We start from the raw sequence: 22,331 nt of genomic DNA on the forward strand, positions 1-22,331 counted from the left end.
TAATTTTTGAAAAGATAAAAAGGGAAACTATTTTGAAAAGAGATTAGGTTTGGGAGTATAATTGTGAATAGAGAAGGTAATGTTTTAAACATTTTCTTAATTTGAATTCAAAACATTAGCACCCTAAAACACTCAATTCTCTTGAATGGTTATTGTGCTTACTTTGTGTGTATCTCCCTTTTTTGAAAATAAGATTTTGAAAGAAAATATTTACATTTTTAAAAATGTCTAAAAACTCAAATTTTAGAAAACTAGGCGGTCAATTGCTTGCAAAGATTAGTCAACTGCCCACTGTAATTTTCCATTTTCCTTTGTATGTTTATTTAAGAAAACTTCCTGTTCTTAATCCCTTTCAAAAAAGCTTTTGTAGGATTCATGCAGAGGTTCAAATTTTATGAGAACCCTACTATTTGAGTGCCAAATCAAATTGAACATAAAAAACACAAAAAATGAACATAAAATAAAACGAGAAGAATGAATTTTTGTTTTTTGTTTTTTATTTTTTGTCTTTTGTTTGGTGTAATTGAATCTATAAAATAGATTGCTTACATATTCTCAAAAGAGGAATCAAGCCACATATAGTTCTTAAAAATATTTTTCAAAATAAATTTAGAAAATATTTTTTTGTGGATTACTTTGTAAACTTCCTTGAAAATACTTGAAAACTTTTGACTTGTAAAAACTTGAAATATGAGCTACGAACCTACCTTGAAAACTCTACTTAAACTTGGAGAACAACTAAAAGTCACATCATGGGTGTATGACTCCAAGGTTTGAAGAAAAACTTAATAAAAAATGTGAACAATTTTAAGAAAATGAATGAACTTGATCATATAATGTGAAAACATAGTTTTTTATGAAAAGAATCACAAAAATCTCACATAATTGTTAGTAATAGATTTGACTGCACTCAAATGAATGTAGAGATTCAATATATGACAAAACTTCGAAGAAGAATGTATAAAAGATACAAAAAAGCACCTTTCAAGATTTGGTGGTTGATTGTCTTTAGAGGCCTAATGGATTGTTTGGTAGCCAGCGACTATTTAAAAAAAGAAAAAAGAAACAAAAGCCAATCAATTGCCTGCATTGTAATTTCTCTAATATGTGTCATTTTTTGACACTTTTTACATGCTTCTTTTCACACATTCGAAAAATAAACATTTAAATAATTACACGACATAAGTAACAGTATGAAAACCATGAAAAAACTTGGTAGATCTCATAAAAAATACATGCCTTTAATGATCATGCATACCAAATTTATGCAAATGAATGAAACTTGAAAAAGAGAAGGATTAGACACCGTCCTTGTGATGAAATAGCGCTCTATAGATCAAGCGAGGACCTCTCTCTTTTAAGAAAAATTACAAAAGTACTTTTCAAAAAATGAAGAAATGAGAATTTCCTTATTATTTTCTTTCAAAATAAAGTCCTCTTAGAAACCCCTTTTTTCCTGCCCTCACTTGAAGTTCCTTACCAATTGCCATTGTCAATAGTTGAAAGGTGGTATTAAATGGGCATGTGGCAAGCTCAAAATTGCTAGCTAATCAAAGAAAAAACAACTCAAAATTTCAAATATTGGTGAGGCCGGTCGACCACATACGGGTCATGCCAAAGGTCAAAAATGGAGGGAAGGCCGATTGGCCGTCCAAATGGACCGGTTGTCTGCCTTAAGTAAATTTGCTTTCTTTTTTATTTTTTCTTTAACCTTTTTGTGCACTCAACTTGGTCTTTTGTTTTGAAAGGTAAAAAAATGACTATGGATAGTACAACAACAACAACAACAACAACAACAACAACAAAACCAAACTTTAGTACCACTAAGTGGGGTCAGCTATATGAATCATGTTCTGCCAATTTATGCGATCATTGACCATTTCTTTTGATAGATTCAAGAATATTAAATCCTTATTTACTATTTTCTCTCAAGTTATTTTAGGTCTATCCCTACTCTTTCTATTGCCTCCCACAATAATTAAGTCACTCTTTCTCACAGGTGCACTATAAGGCCTACGTTGCAAGTGTCCATACCATCTGAGTTGTCACTCCTTTATCTTATTTTTTATAGGAGCTACACCTAACTTACCACGAATATGTTCATTCCACGACTATGGACAATCTAAAAGCAATTTGATTCTGCATGAAAATTGAAAAATAGTAAGAATATTTTTAATTGAATTTTATTGTTTTTGGATCTTAGAAAATTTATGTATATATTTTTTAATTACATTTTAAATTCATATGGTCATTTAATTTTAATTTTAATTAAAAATTATTTATAATACAATTAATTTAATCCAAAAATGTAACTTTAGCTATAAAAGTATTGCGATACTATGTTACCAAAATAATTAAAAATTATAAAAGCTAGTTCTCAATTTTTGTTAAAATAGATAAAAGCCAATAGTAGAAATAAAAAAAAAAAATTAATAACATAAACAAATATCGTGAAAGCTTCTTGCATTCAAGGGAAAGTCAACATTTGGAGCTAAACATACCTAGACATGTTTAAAAAATTTTGGACCTGCAGTTGATCCCTTATTTATTTATTTCTTTGTCAAGCTTTTAAACGCCACCATCATGGATCTCCTATTCCGATTTGCAAGCATACCTTAATCCTCACACCTTTATTAGTACTTCCAAAACTACCTTGATGTGTAAGGAGATGACAAAAAATCTCATTACATTTCAAGATATATGATCAGAATTGACAAATGCAAAAGATTGAAGGGATTTACATGGGTAAATAGAAAAGCATCTAGCAACCCATGAGAGCATTCCTAGTTAAAATTTGTTTACATTTCAGTTGAACTCTTAAAATGGGTTGTATTACAGATAGTAGAGAGTTGATGAATGCTCTCGTCCCTTCCCTTACTCTTTTTCATCTCTGTCTTTTGAATGTGGGGTTTGACAAGAAATTTGAACTCAAATATAATCACTCTAATCTTATGTTTGGAAGCGTGAATTTTAAATCTCAGATCTAGATTTGTCATTTGTGTGGATTTGGATGAAATTTGACATAATTTTTTGTAATACATTTTGTTCAAGTTCGCATAAAAGCCAAATTCAAGATGATGAAAGCGATATATGAGGGGTCTGTCAATGTATGCACACACACCATGCAGTAAAAGATAGTTACGCCATAATGGGGGCCAACCTTGAGTAAGTGCAACTCAATTACCCTAATATTTGCAATAGATATCAAAGATGGGTGTAGGTTAGACTAATGATCTTTTTTTATGACCCAGTAACCTTAATTCAAGATAGATCTTGGAATCCAATCAAAGAGACGAAAGGGATGATGTATAAAGAGGAAAATGAGTTAAGTTTAATTAAACCCTAGCATCCATGACATCCAAGAGCTTTTTTTTTTTTTTTTTTTTTCAAATCCTATCTTCGGTTGCCTTGTGTATTCATTTCTACAAGAAAACCCATTTAAGGAGGCTCATGCTCAACATAGGAGGTCATAACCTTGATCATTGATTATTGGTGCAAATATAGATGGTCCAACCTAGGTCAATTTTTGCATCAACAATTTGTGCAAATATAGATGGTCCGACCTAGGTCAAATTTTGCATCAACAATTTGATGTTGTCTATGGTAAACAATAACAACAATGCCATGATATAGTCACACCCTATAAGAGATAAAAAAAAAGGAAAAGCTAATTTAGAGGTTTCCCACCTTGGCGACCCTTCCTAGCAAAGAGAATTAGGGCCTTAGGTTCACTCGGGCATGCTCTCTTCACTTAGCAAAAATTTCAAGCCATGCAAGACTAGATGAAAATTTTGTAGAAAATGTTCGAGTATTGTTAGAGTGCACCCCCTAAATAAGCGAAGAGTAGATTAGGTACACTAACTAATCATCCCTGGTGAGATGATAAAGCTCTAGAGGCATAGGTGAGTTAGCTAGCTTGCTAACTAGGCATGATGAAGGCCAACTAAACAACATGAATCTGGACAAAGGAAAATGCATGTTGGCGAGGGTAGCTAAAGGACTTAGACAGAGGCAAAGGGAACTAAATGAAGAACCAAGAAGGAGAATCAAGGAAACCCTATATATGAGGAAGATAATGTACACTACAAGAAATAAGGTTATTAGTAACAGTTTTAGACTGTGACTAATAATAAAAAAATCGTCACTAATAGTATTAGTCACGGTTTGATCAGTATTAGTGACGGTTATAACTTTGTCATCATATCTGCGACTACTAATAATTATTAGTGATGGACGATTCAAACCGTCACTAATAGTAGAGTATTAGTGGCGGAAGACAACCGTCGCTTATATCGTAAGACCGTCACTATAAATCATACATATTTTCTGCTTAAATTCATCACTAAAGTCGAAGTATTAGTGATGGTCAATAAACCGTCACTAATGTTATGCTTTTAGTGATGGTTACTAAAACCATCACTAATAATATAATATTAGTAATTGTTATAAAACTGTTACTAATATTGTGCCTTTAGTGACGAATTTGAACTCAGAAAATGTTGATTCTATAGTGACAATTTTAGACTTTTATAAACCGTCACTAAAAGTTCATCCTACTAGTATTAGTAACGGTTTTGCAAACCGTCACTAATACTTTGAAATAAATAATTTTTTTTTAAAATTCCTCTAAAAACCTGTAATTACATTGTGGCACATAAAATTAAACCATAATTACTAAAATATTCATAAATTATTCAAAATTCAAATACAAATTATTCAAATTTCAAATACATATATACAAATACAAATTGAAATTAAAAAAATAAAAAATAATTATATTCAGTAACAAAGAATACAGGAAAAAGGCAAAATTAAAGTTGCGCGCATCCGACCGGACTGTAGTGCTTGTCATTGTCGTAGTGGTGTGATAGCCATAAACCCTACAAAATAATAATTATACAAGAATTTAGTATACAATGTTATAGTATATATGTATATACTATAATTAAATATGATTTGATAGAAAAATGATCAGACATTCGGACATAGTGTAAAAAAATGATACAATTGCAAATAACTAAATTTGATCAGTCGAAAGTCACCCCACTCGGTTCGAACCTCGTATGACCGAACTGTAAGCTAAGTTTACTAATTAGTTTGTTTGTATTCTAACTTTACTTCTAAGTGGGGAAAAAACTCTCGAGGAGTTTTTGGGCATCGTCAGATACGACACTTTCAATTCGATGTGACGGTTGTGTCGGGACTGACCAAACTCAGTTTGGACCTCGTATACTCAAATTGGACACTTGGGTGATTCAATTCAATTAAGTGTACTAAGTTCACTTCTAAGCGTATAATTTTTAATTGGCATGAAATTTTTGGGTACCGTCAGTTCCAGCATGTCCAGTTCAATGTGACAGATGTGTCGGGACTGACCAAACTCAGTTTGGACCTCGTATGCCTGACTTGGACACCTGAGTGCTTAAAATAAACTAAGTTTACTAAGTTTGTATGTATTTTAACTTTGCTTCTAAGTGGGGAAAAGGCTCTCAGGAAGGATTTTTGTGCACCGTCAAATTCAGCATGTCCAGTTCAATGTGACAGATGTGTTGGGACTGGCCAAACTCAGTTTGGAGCTCGTATGCCTGAATTAGACACTTAGGTGGTTAAATTCAACTAAGTGTACTAAGTTCACCTCTAAGCGTATAATTTTCAATTGGCATAGAATTTTTGGGTACCGTAAGTTTCAGCATGTCCAATTCGATGTGACAGACGTGTTGGGACTGAGCAAACTCAGTTTGGACCTCGTGTGCTTGACTTGGACAACTGAGTGCTTAAAATTGAAATAAGTTTACTAAGTTTGTATGTATTCTAACTTTGCTTCTAAGTGGGGAAAAAGCTCTTGGGGAGGAGTTTTTGTGCATCGTTATATTCAGCATGTTTAGTTCGATGTGACGTACATATCGGGATTGATCGAACTCAATTTGGATCTCGTATGCCCGAATTAGACACTTGGGTGGTTAAATTCAACTAAGTGTACTAAGTTCACCTATAAGTGTATAACTTTAAATTGGCATGGAATTTTTGGGCACCATTAGATCCAGCACGTTTAGGTTAATGTCACGGATGTGTCAAGATTGACCACGCTCGATTTGGACCTCGTATGCCCGATTTGGACACTTGAGTGCTTAAAATGAACTAAGTTTACTAAGTTTGTTTCCATTTTAACTTTGCTTCTAAGTGGGGAAAAATCTCTCAGGGAGGAATTTTTTGGCGATTGTTAGATCCGGCACATCTAGTTCGATGTAACGGACATGTTGGGACTGACCGAACTCAGTTTGGACCTTATATGCCTGAATTGGACATCTAGATGATTAAATTTAACTAAGTGTACTAAGTTCGCCTCTAAGCGTATAATTTTCAATTGATATTGATTTTTTTGGCACCGTAAGATTTGGTACGTCCAGGTCAATGTCAAGGAAGTGTTGGGATTGACCATGCTCGGTTTGGACCTCGTATGCCCGATTTGGACACTTGAGTGCTTAAAATGAACTAAGTTTACTAAGTTTGTTTCTATTAACTTTGCTTTTAAGTGGGGAAAAAGCTCTTGGGAAGGAGTTCAAATCCGACATGTCCCATTTGATGTAACAGACGTGTTGGGACTAACCGACTTAGTTTGGACCTTGTAAGCCCGAATTGGACACTTGTGTGGTTAAATTTAACTAAGTGTAATAAGTTCGCCTCTAAGCGTATAATTTTCAATTGACATGAAGTTTTTTTGGCACCGTTAGATTCAGCAAGTCCAAGTCAATACCACGGACATGTCGGGACTGAACACGCTCGGTTTGGACCTCGTATGCCCGATTTGGACCTCGTATGCCCGATTTGGACCTCGTATGCTCAATTTGGACACCTGAGTGCTTAAAATGAGTTAAGTTTACTAAGTTTGTTTTTATTCTAACAATAAAAATATTATTATGTGAATTGCTACAGAAATTGGATCTATTAATTCATTGCATACACAATACATATAATAAAATATGAAAATATAACTGTATAATTACATTGTGTAATTTAGAACAACCTAATTTTAAAATTTCCCACACAAATTTTCCTACCGCATATTGAGTATACCTTCTAATTAGAGGAGGAGCCACTAGCATCATCTGGACGAGATTGGCGCATCATTTGTTCCATCTGCGCTTTTTAGTTCTTAATGGCTTCCATTTTCACTTCAACGTTGGACACCTTCGCTTGCCAGGTGGAGACCTATTCTTTAAGCTACTGGTTCTCCATTTCCATCGTCTACATCTGGAGAACCATCTCCTCCTTTTGAGATTCGACTTCCCTATGCGCTCGGTCAAGCTCAGCACGAGACATCGCGATCGAAGAAGATGACGATGTTGGGGCGATGTGTCCACTACCAAGACCATTTAACTAGCCCCCCATGGGTTCCCCAAGTACCTTCCAACAGATGTCATTATTTGAAATTGGCTGACTTCCCTATAGAACTGGTGCATTCCTTAGATAGACCATTCTCGCCTATTTTCAATCATGAAAAAAGTAGAAAATAAAGAAATAAGAATACAACTTTGACGTTTTGAATAAAATAATGAATTAAATAATATATTTGACTTACATGTTTGCTTTGTAGACCTCGGGCACCACTCTCCCTATAGCCTCAAATGTGTTCTTTGATAAAGATCCGGCATCGGTTCCTGGTCGCCAGTCTTGGGATCACGCTACATTATCATGTAAAATGTCATTAATATTAATTCAGAGGTGTAAATATAAATAACACTAAAAGTAGAGTAGTGATCCCAAGAGGGGGGGGGGGGTGAATTGGGTTATTTAAAAATTTTAAGTTCTTTTTAAATTCTTTTACTTACTTGTTTAGTACTTACAACAAAACTTAGGTATATCAATCAATTATCAACCAAAACACACAACAGTTTACTGAAAACTTAAACAATCCAATCAACCACACAATACCAACAATCAAAATAACCAAGAAGTTGCAACTCTTTGAATTGCTTTCAGCTTTTGTAATTAGCCTTGTAATTTGTATGCAAGCCTTGCTTTGGAATGATTTTTATTGCGTTTCTCTTAATTAAGAATTTCTCAAATTAACCAACGTACTCCCTTGTGGGTTTCTGCAAACGGTTAGTTGAAACGTACTTTCTATAGATTAAGAGTCTTCTTTGAATTCAGTGTTTAAGCCCTGCAACCTGCACTTAGTATACACAAGAATATATATAATGCAGAAATTAAAAGAGTAGGGTTGAGAAGAACACCAAGTTTTTACGAGGTTCGGCTTATCCCCAACCTTCGTCCTCGCCTTTGGTCAATTCCACCATAGGATTCCACTACTACTTTCCGAGTGGAGCAAGCCTTTCACAACAATCCCTATTTTTTAGGAAGAGAAACCTCTCCAAATGATCAACCCACACTTGGTACAACGATCCAAATCAGATTTGAACCATCAAAGTACAACGAGAAGGCTACAAGAATTTGAGTACAATGAAACTCTTAAAACAGAGCAGATTTGTACAAGTTAGAGCACAAAATATAGTTCAATCAAATAATAAGATAGAAAGTATGAAGCTCAAGTATAGAGATCACCAAGGGTTCTTTTAGTGATTGATAAAACTCAGTGTTAGAATTGTAGGTTGATGATTCAGCAACAATTTCAGAAGATATCTCCCGAATGGAGTGAGCAATAGAGAACTTTGAGAGAGATTGAGAGTTTGAATACAAGAATGTTGTGTGATTGCTTGGTGATTAATTTCTTAGGGTTAAGGGAGTATTTATAGGCCTTTTAGGATTAGTTTCCTTGTTCCCCAAGTTACTTGGAGTGTCCATTAAGTTTTATAACGTTCATATTTGAACGTTCAAACTGGCCAGTCGGCCGGACATACCAGGTTGTCAGTCGACTGACTAACTCTAGTTCAAACTATCAGTCGACTGAGCAGGTTTGTTCATTCTTTGGTGTTTGCTAGTCGGCTAGCCAATCTTAGTATGTTCTGGTCAGTTGGCTGACCAGTTTCATTTTCTAAAAAAACTTCCATTTTTTATTTTTAAACTCTAGTTATTTGAAAGGCTCAAATATAGCTTTTAAAAAATATTTTCAAGGGTTTTTCAAGAACTGGTCTCTAAGTTTTTGCATCCTAAAAAGCTTCATATTTCTAAATCATATTTGAATTGAAGTACTTACAAACAACTTTGCTTAGTATAACTTTTAAGTACTAAGTCTTCAAGTCTCTTGAGGTTTAGCTTGACTTCGAGTCCCACTTAACCTTTAAGCTTTTCATTTATCTTTTATTGCTTCAATACTCTGAGAAGCTGTCACTTGATTAACTTTGATTTGCTTCCATGAGAAACATAAGTGTAGTTTTTCTTAATCTTGAAATAAAGTCACTCAACAACATATATTAAAATATCATTCATTTGTTATCATCAAAACAAGATTGAAAAACCTAGTTAGGCCAAGAACCTCTCCCTTTTTGATGATGAGAAACGAGGAGGAAAGATGAGGGTTCCTTTGAAAAAAAAACTCCCCCTTACTATAAGCATTCTTTCAATATTTTAAGCATGTGACATCAAATACATATAGCATGTGGAAATGTTCAATATGCTTAAAGTCAAAGATATTCAATATGCAAATAATGGACTCAATCATAGCTCATCATAAGGCTTAACCATTGTTCAACATGTTCAATCAATATTGTAGATACATATTCATCATAAATATTCCATATATTCAATATAACATTTTTGCTTTTCACAATCTCTCCCCTTTTGGACATCATTCAAAACAAGGGGAAAGAATTAGGTCATAAGAAATAACGAAAGTAGAGCAACCAAGCTAAGTGTTTTGTCATACAAAGTGCCAAAATACAATAAAAAAGTTACTAGTTTCAGATTTTTAAGAAACAACATCAGCTTTCATTATCAGGATGATGTTCTTCTTCTACTGCATTTCTTCTGCTGCATTCCTTTTTTTGTTGCTTTGGAGTCCTCATCATCACTCCCATCATCACTGGAAGAAGCTGAACTGATATTGATAGGATTAGTGGTACGAGAGGAACTGACTAAGTGTTTCTCAATGTGACTCAAACGTTCATCAAGTGAGGAGTAATTAGCTTGAAAGGAAGAAAAGTTGGTTTGAAGGGATTGGAGCCCTATTTGCATGGTTTGGATGAAGGTGGTGAATTGCTGATAAAAAGGATTAAACCATGCAGGAGTAATGGTAATAGGGGGTTGACCTACTTGACCTCCACTTCCCTTTAGAATCCATCCATGCTCATACTTTTCATAACCCATTAATATGAGAGTTGTGGAATTGAAAATGTCATAATGAGTGCGTTTCACAAAGAAATCAGAAGAGGAGGATACTTGGAGTTTTGAAAAAAGTATGTTTAGGATTCCTCCATAGGGAAGGGTGACTCATCGTGTTTCCACATGAGATATCATCCATTGAAGCATAAGACTCGGTAAGCCTAGTTTCTTGCCCTTGAACAAGCACCAGAGGACAAAGCAGCCTGCATAGGAGATATATGCGCGTGATTCAGCTTGAGGAAGTATATTATATGTGACGATTTTTTGTAAAATTTGAACTTGAAGATTCAAATGTTTGTATATTGGAGGATTATCAAAAGAAATAGGCTCGGTGTTCAATATCAAGGGGAGGAATTCTTCTGGAGTGAAACCCTGTTCTAAAATCTAAGAAGTACCAAAAGGAGGACATTCAAAATCTCCTTTGGTGATTTTAAAAATTTTTGCAAGGGATTCGAAAGTGAGAGAGATGAATTTTCCTATCACCTTGGTAAAAAGTCCGTTTTCTTCCTTAACAAGATTTGCGTAGAAAATTTTAACAATGTTTGGGAAGTGTCCTTTGACTTGATAGAGAATGAAAATTTTCCATCCTAAGGCCTCGAATAAGGAAATTATATGTGAGAAATCAGATGTAAAAAATGAAGCATCAAGGATTTTACCTAGGATTGGATCCGTTGTGCTTAGATGATTTTGATAAAAGCTCTTGGCATGCGGGGTTCTAAGCCATTGCTCGATCGAAGAATCTTCAGTGGATTGAGATGAGGTAGAGGGTTTCTTACTTCCTACGGCCTTGATTCTTGGCATTTTGGAACTTCTATGGAAAACTGAAGGTGGATTTGCCAAGGCAGTGTTAGACTTTGGAAATGGAAGATAAGATTTTGGTGATTTTTGGAAGAGGAGGAATTGAGGAAATTGAGAGAAAGAGAGCACAGGTGAGAACAAACCCTAGGTTAGTTGGCTGACCACTCGAATGACTCGAGTTTTTTATAAATGAGTCTAAGGTTTTTCCATTAGTCATTTGGTTGACTTCAAGGTTAGTTGGTTGACTGGTCTTTGTTAAAAAAATAGGTCAGTCAGTTGGCCGGGTCTTGGGTCAGGCGAATGATTGTAACACTCTTCTCATGCATTTGTTTAGTCAGTCGGCTAGGCTTGTGGTTAGTCGGCTGACTGTTGATCTTTCTTAAATTTTTACTCAATTTCTCTACTGTGTAATAGATCAAACTCTCTTCTAATGGTTATGAATCTATCTTCTGAGAGAGGTTTAGTGAAGATATCAGCCCATTGATCATTTGTATTGATAAATTCAAGAGATATGTCTTCTTTTTGAACATGATCTCTTAGAAAATGATGTCTTATGTCAATGTGCTTGGTTCTTGAGTGTGAAATAGGATTTTTAGATATGTTTATCGTACTTGTGTTGTCATACTTAATTGGTATTGTTTGATAATCTAGATTGAAATCTTTTAACTGTTGTTTCATGTATAGTGTTTGTGCACAACAACTCCTGGTTGGTACATATTCAACCTCAATAGTTGACAAGGTTACAAAGTTTTGTTTCTTTGAAAACCAAGATACTAATGATCTTCCTAAGAAGTAACATGTGCCCACTTGTACTCTTTCTATCAATTTTGTATCCGGCATAATTTGCATCCGAATAGCTAATCATTTCAAAGTCGGTGTCTTATGGATACCATAGTCCTAGTTCAATTGTCCTTAATAAGCATCTTAGAATTCTTTTTATAGCAACTTGATGAGATTCCTTAGGTGTTGATTGAAATCTAGCACACAAGCACACACTAAATATAATATCGGGTCTACTAGCTATTAAATACAATAAGCTTCCTATCATTCATCGACAATGTTTTGTGTCAACAAGTTTTCCTTTTTCATCCTAATCAAGGCTTGTGGAGGTGCTCATAGGGGTTCCTATAGATTTACTTCCTTCCATATCAAAATTTTTCAACATATCTCTAATGTATGTGGTTTGATTTATGAATGTTCCATTTTTAGTTTACTTGATTTGTAATCCTAGGAAGTAATTTAGCTATCCCATCAAACTCATTTTAAACTCTTTTTGCATGCATTTTGCAAATTGTTTACATAGATCTTCATTTGTAGCACCAAATATGATATCATCCACATATATTTGAACTATTAGCATGTCTTTAGTCTTAATGAATAGAGTGCTATCTACTTTTCCTCTTGCAAAGTCATTGTTAAGTAAAAATTTACTTAATCTTTCATACCAAGCTCTAGGAGCTTGTTTTAAACCATACAAAGTTTTAGTTAATTTTAATACTTGATCAGGATATTTTATATCTTCAAAACCTGGAGGTTGTTTTACATATTTAAGAATGCACATTTCACATCCATTTGATATAACTTGAATTCCTTATGGGCTGCATAGGCTAGAAGCATTCTAATTGCTTCCATTCTTGCTACGGGGGCAAAAGTTTCATCATAATCAATACCTTCTTCTTGATTATATCCTTGAGCTACTAGCCAGACTTTGATTCTAACAATTATCCCATTTTCATCCTTCTTATTTCTAAAAACCCATTTAGTTCCTATGATTGAATGATCTTTAGGTTTAGACACTAATTGCCATACTTGACTTCTTTCAAATTGATTTAGTTCTTCTTGCATAGCTATAATCCATGAATCATCATTTAATGTTTCTTCTACATTTTTAGGCTCATCTTGAGATAGAAATGCGTAGTGATTGCATAAATTTTTCAAGGATGACCTAGTAGTTATACCTTTTGATGGTTCTCCGATTATTTGTTCTTTTGGATGATTTCTAACGTATCTCCATTCTTTTGGTAATTCAGAATTTTCTATGGGTTTATCATTTAGAGTCTCTTCAATGATTTCTTCCTTTTCTTTTGCTTCTTCTTTTGTTTCAACTATTTCTAAGTCTTCTGATTTTTGAGTGGGTTGTATATCTTCAGCTTTTGGTGTTTTGTTGAAAGGGTTTTCTTCATCGAAGGTTACATGTATTGATTAAACAATAGTAAGTGTCCTTTTATTGTATATCCTAAAGACTTTACTTTTTAATGAATATCCTAAAAATATTCCTTCATCAGCTTTTGCATTGAATTTTCCTAACTCATCTTTATCGTTCAATACAAAGCATTTACATCCGAACATATGAAAATATGAAATATTTGGCCTTCTACCATTCCACAGTTCATATGGCGTTTTATTAGCTTTGATCTTATAGATACTCTATTAATTACATAGCATGCGGTATTTACCGCTTCAGCCCAAAAATATTTGGGTAAATTATGTTCGTTTAACATAGTTTTAGCCATTTCTTATAGTGTTCGGTTCTTTCTTTCTACAACTCCATTTTGTTGTGGAGTTCTAGGTGCTGAAAATTTATGGCTAATACCATGTGCATTACAAAATTTTTCGACATCCTTATTGTTGAATTCTCTACCTTGATCACTCCTTATGTTTGACACATTATATCCTTTTTGATTTTAGAGTTTCTTACATAAATTTATTAGTAAGTTACAAGCTTCATCTTTGGAGGCTAAAAATAATACCCAAGTGAACCTAGAATAGTCATCTACTATTACAAAGACATATTGCTTACCTCCTAAACTTTGGGTTCTAGTAGGACCAAATAAGTCTAGATGAATGAGTTCTAAGGGTCTACTAGAAGAGATATGTTTTTTTTTTCTTTTTAAAGCTTGTTTTAATTTGTTTACCTAGTTGACATGTGTCACAAATTTTATCCTTTACAAATTTTGAATTAGGTAGTCCCTTGACCAAATTCTTTTTAGATAATTTTGATAGTAAGTCCATGCTTGCATGTCCTAGCTTTCTATGCCAAAGCCAACTGGCTTCATTTATGGCAGCCAAGCATGTTACACTTTGATCAACTAGATCATCAAGGTTTATGCAATATACATTATTTACCCTATAAGCTATGAATAAGATTTCTTGTTTATTAGGATTTTGAACTAAACATTTGTCTTGCTTAAAGATTATGTCAAATCCTTTATCACTAAGTTGACTTATACTTAAAAGATTATGTTTTAGTCCATGTACTAACAACACATCATCAATAGTGAGTGAGGGTTCTTTGCCTATTTTACCGATTCCAATAATTTTACCCTTATCATTGTCTCCAAAGGTGACATATCCCCCATTTTTTTGTACTAATGTAGTGAACTTGGATCTATCTCCAGTCATATGTCTTGAACACTCCTTGTCCAAGTACCACTTTTCCTTTGATGGTGTTGTCCTAAAGCATACCTACAATGAAGGATTCACTGTGTTACTTTTTGGAATCCAAACTTTCTTAATTTTTTTTAAATCATATCTAGTTCTATTACTTACTTTCCATTCATTTTTAACTTTAACATACTTCTTTTTAAGAGGACAATTAAACATGACGTGTCCTTTGTTTTTACACAAGTAGCATGTGGTATGTTCATGTATATTAGTTGAGGATGTGCTAGCATAGTGTTTTGCCTCTTTTACAAAATACCCCATGAACAATTTCTTCTTTCTTTTATTTGTGATTCCATTAAAATTGATTCCTTCTTTATTACCCTTTATTCTTTGTTGTCCAACCATCTTTTCGAAATTTTCTTTTCCTTTAGTGAAGTTGTGAATAATCTTCTCTTTATCTTCAATTGTCTTTTTAAGATCAATTATTTCTTAATCTTTCTTGTTTTGATCATTTACTTGTAGCTTAACTAATTCTTGTGACATATCATTTATTTTCTCCATTAGATTATCAATATGAGTTTCTTTTTCTTTTTCAATAGATTTAGATGATTCTAGTTGGCTTTTAAGATTTTCATTTTGTTCCTTCAAGGCTATATTCCTTTTAGAAACTTTTATAAATCTATTGTGAACAGCAAATAACTCAACTTGAAGTTCCTTGTAAGTTGGCATACTATCACAAGAGTCGTTGCATGATTCATTACTTGATTCTTTTGAGGAGGAGTAATAGGGATTTACCTCTTCATTGTGTGCCATAAAACACATGTTTGCCATCTCTTGTTCGCTGGTTTCGCCTTCAGATTCACTCGAGCTCATGTCATCCCATGTGGCTTTCATTGCTGTTTTCTTCTTCTTCTTCTCCTTCTTGAGCTGAGGACAATCTAGCTTGATGTGTCCTACCTTTTTGCAGTGACAACACGTCAGTGGATCATTTCTATGTTTGTTCTCTTTCTTACTCGTTTCACCTTTTTCAGCTTTTGCTCCTCTGAATTTTCTAGAGAACTTTTTGTTTCTTTTATAGAATTTTCTGAGTTTTTTAGTAATAAAGGCTAGTTCATCTTGATCTAAGTCACTTGATTCACTATCTTCATTATTTGAGCTTTCTTTTGATGCTTTTAGAGCTATGGATTTCTTATTCTTATTTTTAGGATTTCTTTCTTTTAAAGTCATTTCGTAAGTGAGTAGTGACTATAAGTTCATCTAGAGATGTGTTTTTAAGATTTCTTCCTTCAGTTATGACCGTAGCCTTTGGTTCCCATATGGGTAGAAGACCTCTAAGAATCTTACGGATCATCTCATAGGTAGAGTATGTTTTCCCTAAAGCATTGAGAGAATTTATTATGTGGGTGAATCTAGTATACATACTAGTGATTGATTCATTCGGATTCATTTTAAAAGTTTCATATTCACTAGTTAGCATGTCGATCCTATTATCTCTAACATCTTTGGTTCCTTCATAGGTTACTCTCAACTTGTCCCAAATTTCTTTAGCAGTTTTGCAACCCATGACTCTATTAAATTCATTAATGTCTAGAGCACAATATAAAACATTAATTGCACTTGAATTTACTTGTAGCATTTTGTGATCAATTTCAGTCATGTCTTTTTCTTCCTTAGGGATTTATTTTCCATCTACTAACTTGGTAGGAATTAAGTCACCATTTGTGACAACCTTCCAAGCCTTCCAATCTATAGTTTGAAGGTAAATTCTTATACGTTGTTTTCAAAAAGTACAATTCAGGCCACAAAAGATTGGTGGTCAGGTTGAGGATTGACCCTCTCCGAAGGGAACTATTCCTAGGTGTGCTATTCCGATCTTTGTATAGCTTATGGTTAAGATTTACTATAACTTAACTCTGATATCAATTGAAAGTAGAATAGTGATCCCAAGAGGGAGGGGAATTGGGTTATTTAAAAATTTTAAGTTCTTTTTAAATTCTTTTACTTACTTGTTTAGTACTTACATCAAAACTTAAGTAAATAAATCAATTATCAACCAAAACACACATCAATTTGCTAAAAACTTAAACAATCCAATAAACCACACAATACCAACAACCAAAATAATCAAGAAGTTGCAACTCTTTGAATTGATTTCAGCTTTTGTAATTAGCCTTGTAATTTGCATGCAAGCCCACCTTTGGATTGATTTTTATTGCGTTTCTCTTAATTAACATTTCTGCAAATTAACCAACGTATTCCCTTGTGGGTTTCCGTAAACGGTTAATTGAAATATACTTTCTATAAATTAAGAGTCTTCTTTGAATTCAGTGTTTAAGCCCTGCAACCTGCACTTAGTATACACAAGAATATATATAGTGCAGAAATTAAAAGAGTAGGGTTGAGAAGAACACCAAGTTTTTATGAGGTTTGGTTTATCCCCAGCCTACATCCTCGCCTTTGGTCCATTTCACCAAAGGATTCCACTAATCGCTCTTTTTTAGGAAGGAAAACCTCTCTAAGCAATCAACCCACGCTTGGTACAACGATCCAAATTAGCTTTGAACCATCAAAGTACAACGAGAAGACTACAAGAATCTGAGTACAATGAAACTATCAAAACAGAGCAGATTTGTACAAGTTAGAGCAAAAAATATACTTCAATCAAATAATAAGATAGAAAGTATAAAGGTCAAGTATAGAGATGACCAACGGTTCTTTTAGTGATTGAGAAAACTCAGTGTTAGAATCGTAGGTTGATGATTCAGTAGCAATTTCAGAAGATATCTCCCAGATGGAGTGTGAGCATAGAGAACTTTGAGAGAGATTGGGAGTTTGAATACAAGAATGCTATGTGATTGCTTGATGATTAATTTCTTGGGGTTAAGGGAGTATTTATAAACTTTTTAGGATTAGTTTCCTTATTCTCCAAGTTACTTGGAGTGTCCACCAAGTTTGTATAACGTTCAAATTTTAAAAAAACTAATTTTTAGAATTTTCCCGTTGAAGTTTAAAAATTAAAAATCCTGTGGAGTCAGTCGGCTGGACAGGCGACTGGGTAGTTCATTTCTCAGAGTCAGTCGGCTGGACAAGCGGTTGAGGCCTTTCTGTTTTCCAAAAATTAAATTCTGTAAAATATCAGTCGGCTGACTCAGCCACGTTCAAAATGGTCAGTCGACTGGACAGACCAGGTTGTCAGTCGGCTGGCCAATCTTAGTGTGTTCTGGTCAATTAACTGACCAGTTTCATTTTCTAAAAAAAAAATTTCATTTTTTAATTTAAACTCTAGTTATTTGAAAGGCTCAAATATAACTTTTCAAAAACATTTTCAAGGGTTTTTCAAGAACTGGTCTCTAACTCTTTGTATCCTAAAGAGCTTCATATTTCTAATTCATATTTGAATTGAAGTACTTACAAACGACTTTACTGAATATGACTTTTAAATACTAAGTCTTCAAGTCTCTTGAGGTTTAGCTTGACTTCGAGTCCCACATAGCCTTTAAGCTTTTCATTTGTCTTTTATTGCTTCAATACTCTGAGAAACTTTCACTTGATTGGCTTTAATTTCTAGCTTGCTTCCATAACAAACATGAGTGTAGTTTTTCTTAATCCTGAAATAAAGTCATGACTCGTTCTGAGTTGTGCTTCCAAGTGCAGAAGTGTCAAGTTGTATCAAGGATGAGTCCAAGATTGTATTCCACAGGGATCACTGAGTATCAAAGTATTCGCGAAAGTTTAGTGAAATCCTGTTGCTGTAAAATATAAGTTGAAAATATTTTTGGTCTTTTATGATTTTAAAAACAGTAAACAAAGAGAGAGAAACTTAAGTAAACTATCAAAATGAAACTAAAATTTTATCAAATTTCCAAAAATGTAAATCTAATAACGCAACCAAAACTAAACAGATTAACTGAAACAGTTTTACCAAACACTCGGGTTACGGGTGAAAGTCTGCTTGCTTCCATCGTTTACTAATTCCCTAGGCCTTACTCCTCTTCTTGTTAATCCAATCAAGGCATTAATAAGATGAAATTTTATTACTAAGCTCGAGTAAATTTGCCACATCCAAATGGAAGAAAATATAAACTCTCATTAAGCATCAACCGAATGTCGTGTAAATTAGTTGATGAAAATCCTAAATTAAATCAAGGTTTTGATGTGCCTAACGTCAACAACAAAACAAGAAATAAGAGCTAGCGATTTATCAACGATACCTTAAATTTTTGGTTTTAACCAAATAAAAGTTTAACAATAATATCATAGGATAACTAATAAACCATGGAACGCAAACGACATCGACCCACACCCCGAGTTACCGAACTTAGCCACTCATGCTTGCAATAAAAAAAACAAGTATGGAAATCCTAGTCTACTTAAGGAAATACCTAAACACGCATTATTAAAGATGGCAACTACAAATAAGGAATTAAAACATGCAATGGAAACTCAATCAAACACACACACTCACACTAAAAAATCAAACCTTTAATATGGATCAACAATTCAAACCAAGAATTCGAACAAAAATGCAAACACATAAAAAATCTAAACTTTGAATGATACCGAAAAAATAAAAATACGAACTTTGACAAAACTGAAAAATATGAACTTTGACGAAACTGACTCTAACTAAATTAATTAAATAACTTGGAACATTAAACTAATCTACGGAACAATATTTAACCGAAAGAGAATAAAAAAAAACAATTAAACTTCAATAATAATAAAACACAATAAATAATATTCGAAATCTAACAATTCCAATAGACTCAAACAAAAAGTTAACAATATTTAACTGTTTAATTAGTAGTAATAAAAGTAAGAGTAAAGAATAAAAATGAGAGCAGAATTCACGGTAGTTGCAGGAGTGGTCTGCTGCTTTGGTGGTCTTCAATGGCAGAGATGGGCTGTAGGGGCTGGATTGTTGGTGGCCGAAGCAGAGAAGCTCGGATGGTTGTGCTATGTTCTGTTGGTGCTGGTCCTCTACAGCACTGCTGCTGTTTTTTGGTGTTGCTTTCACTTGCTCTCCTCCAAGCTGCTGCACAGCAGCTCTGGTGTAGGCAGAGGAGAGTTGGCTCGGCTGTTGCTAATGCTGGAGGTGCAGGCAGAGGGGTTGTTGCTGGTGGAGATGGTGTAGGGGCTGGTGTGAGGAAAAACAGAGGAGAAGGAAAAGAGGAAAGAGAACAAAGAAGAGAGATAAGAGAAGGAGAGATAGGAGCAGGAAGGAGAGGCCAGCGGGAAAGAAAGAAAAGACAAGAAAAAAAACTAAGAGAAGAAGAAGAAGATGATGAAGATGAAGAGAATGAAGAAGGCTGCGCTTGGGTTCCTTTTAAAAGAACATTGTAGTGCCCTACCCGGATTAGCCAACCCAACCCGGCCATGCATGGCCGGGTCACATCAAATTCCCTTTCATATATATTATTTTTCATTTTATTTGCTCTCGGTTCATCACAAATATGACTCTTCTGGAACCCATTTCTCACAAAACTCAAAACACAAAAGTTGTAGAGAATCCTTTCCTCTTTCTCCAGAAATTTGAATCGTCTCGATCGGAGCTCGTACGGAAGAGTTATGCATAAAATACGAACAGGTGTCGGTTTTGGTTCCTGAAAATTTTCCTGCGATAAAATATTACCAAAAATTTATAAATTGCACAATAAAACTGAAGAATGATAATTTTGGCACTTTATTAAAATATTGGACAATTTTGGACATTTAATTAAAAATATAAACCGTAAAGCCCGAGTTAAGACGTTCAATTACGCAATTTCAGCGCGTAATCAAGTCACTCAACAAAACATGTTAAAATATCCTTCATTTGTTATCATCAAAACAAGATTGAAAACCTAATTAGGCCAACAAACACTTGTCAAGTAATGCTCAAACATATAAATATAGCAATTACCTTTCAATGACTGACAAACAGCTTCGACCCACCACAATGTGTCGTCTTTAGTTTGATGTGGTTATCAGCATTTTTCTTACAGATAGCTTACGAAAAATATGTAATGACTTTTCATTAATTAGCAGCATCAATACGATAAAGCAGTTATAACAATACAAACACATCACCTGATAGGCCGGGTCGTGGAAATGGTGACACACCACCTCCCAATTCTTCAGGGTGATCGTATCGCATGGGTGAGCCTCAACCTTATCGCTTATCTTCCTAAAATGCTTGTGCATTTCAGTGCGAAAGCTCTTGAATCGAGTGCACAAATGTGTGTTCGCCGCCTTTTAGACATGGTTGGGCTAAAAATGTCCATATCAAACTTTACCTACATATGAAATACATATAGAATGTTAGACAGTTAATTGTGTAGTATATTAAAAGTAAAAGAAATGTTTTGGAGTTACTTATCAAGATGCACTCGTAGAGAACCAAGCACTGCGCCTCTGTTACCTATGGCTAGTTGAAGCAGGTGACTGAGGCATATTGTCGGCATATAATGCCGAGCTCTTGTGCCCAGCTTGTGCACCAATCATTTAGTGGGGCCGCGTAACCTAGAGGAATATCGATCCGGATTTGCTGCCCCCCATTCCTCTTCAAGTGTTATTTTAGGGTCGTGTTCTTTGCTGCACCACGACCTAACCTCGTCATCTGTATCCCCTTAGGTTGATGCTGCAAGACGAGTTAATTAAGAACAATACCATTATCATGCACGTGTACGATCATCAATATATTATCCTAAATCAAATACTCGTAACCTTACCAATGCTGCTCATTATGGTGGGAAACTCACCCTGGGTCTGATGCCTTGCTGATGGATCAACATCCTCGGGTAGGGGTCCTAAGGGCTCAGACGGTGCCGCATGAGGACCGACGTCCTTCGTTGGTCTTGAGGACGCCGGATCATCCTCGAGGGACAATGTAGTGGAGAGCCTGGAGTGAAGTCGGGTACGACGACCTCTTGGTGCCATGCCTGAAAAATAATATACAAGTAAATATAAGAAGATTGGATATTAGATGGATGCATAGTAAATATATTTACAATTATTTACACATGTCAAATACATGGTGACAACATAACATGCTCACCCCCTCTATACGTCCTCAACATTGGTATTGTCCTCACTTTCTAGTATATTTTCCTTTTCACTATAGTACTCGACCATATTTTCATCTTCCTTATCAGTTTCATCATTGTCGATGAAGTCAATGTGTACATAAGGTTCAATTCCAATGTCAACAGTCCCTGCATGTTCTGCCATGACACCAACCCTATTCAATGGCATAGGATCAGCTCCTTCCTCAGCAACACTGACAACAGATTATGTTGCTGCACTAACAGATGGCTCATAGTCCTGGAAAGCATCCTTGCTGACACTCTTCTCCGCATATACAACTTCTATAGTATCATGCAAACTTTAGGGAGGAATTTTTTTGGGTCACATGCCATTCACCCTTCAATTTTGTGTTCTTAAGGTAGAACACTTGTTCTACATGCGTCGTTAGTACAAAATAGTCATTTTGATACCATGTCTTGCTAAAATTGACACTGGTAAAGTAGACATTCGTGTTTATCCCAATTTTTTTTATTGCTAATGTACCACTAGGTACACTTGAACACGTGGATGAGTCAGTTGGCTCCATAGTGAAGCTCTATAAAGTCATCCAAGATACCAAAGTAGTCAATTTCCTCACCTCCTTCTGCGCCTAGCACTGCAACCCCACAGTTTTGGGTTCTTCTATGCAGTTTGAGGGACTTCGTATGAAATCGTAAGCCGTTGACAATGCAACCGCTGTAGCGGTTAACTCGTTGATCGGGGTCACATGCCAATGCATACAAATCTTTACTTGCCATTGGTTCTTTATTGTAATACATGATTTTCATCTATTAAATAAAAAAGGAGTTTAGACGAGTAAACCGTTA

This window comes from Malania oleifera, chromosome 5 (assembly GCF_029873635.1).
Source record: "Malania oleifera isolate guangnan ecotype guangnan chromosome 5, ASM2987363v1, whole genome shotgun sequence".
Taxonomy (NCBI): domain Eukaryota; kingdom Viridiplantae; phylum Streptophyta; class Magnoliopsida; order Santalales; family Ximeniaceae; genus Malania; species Malania oleifera.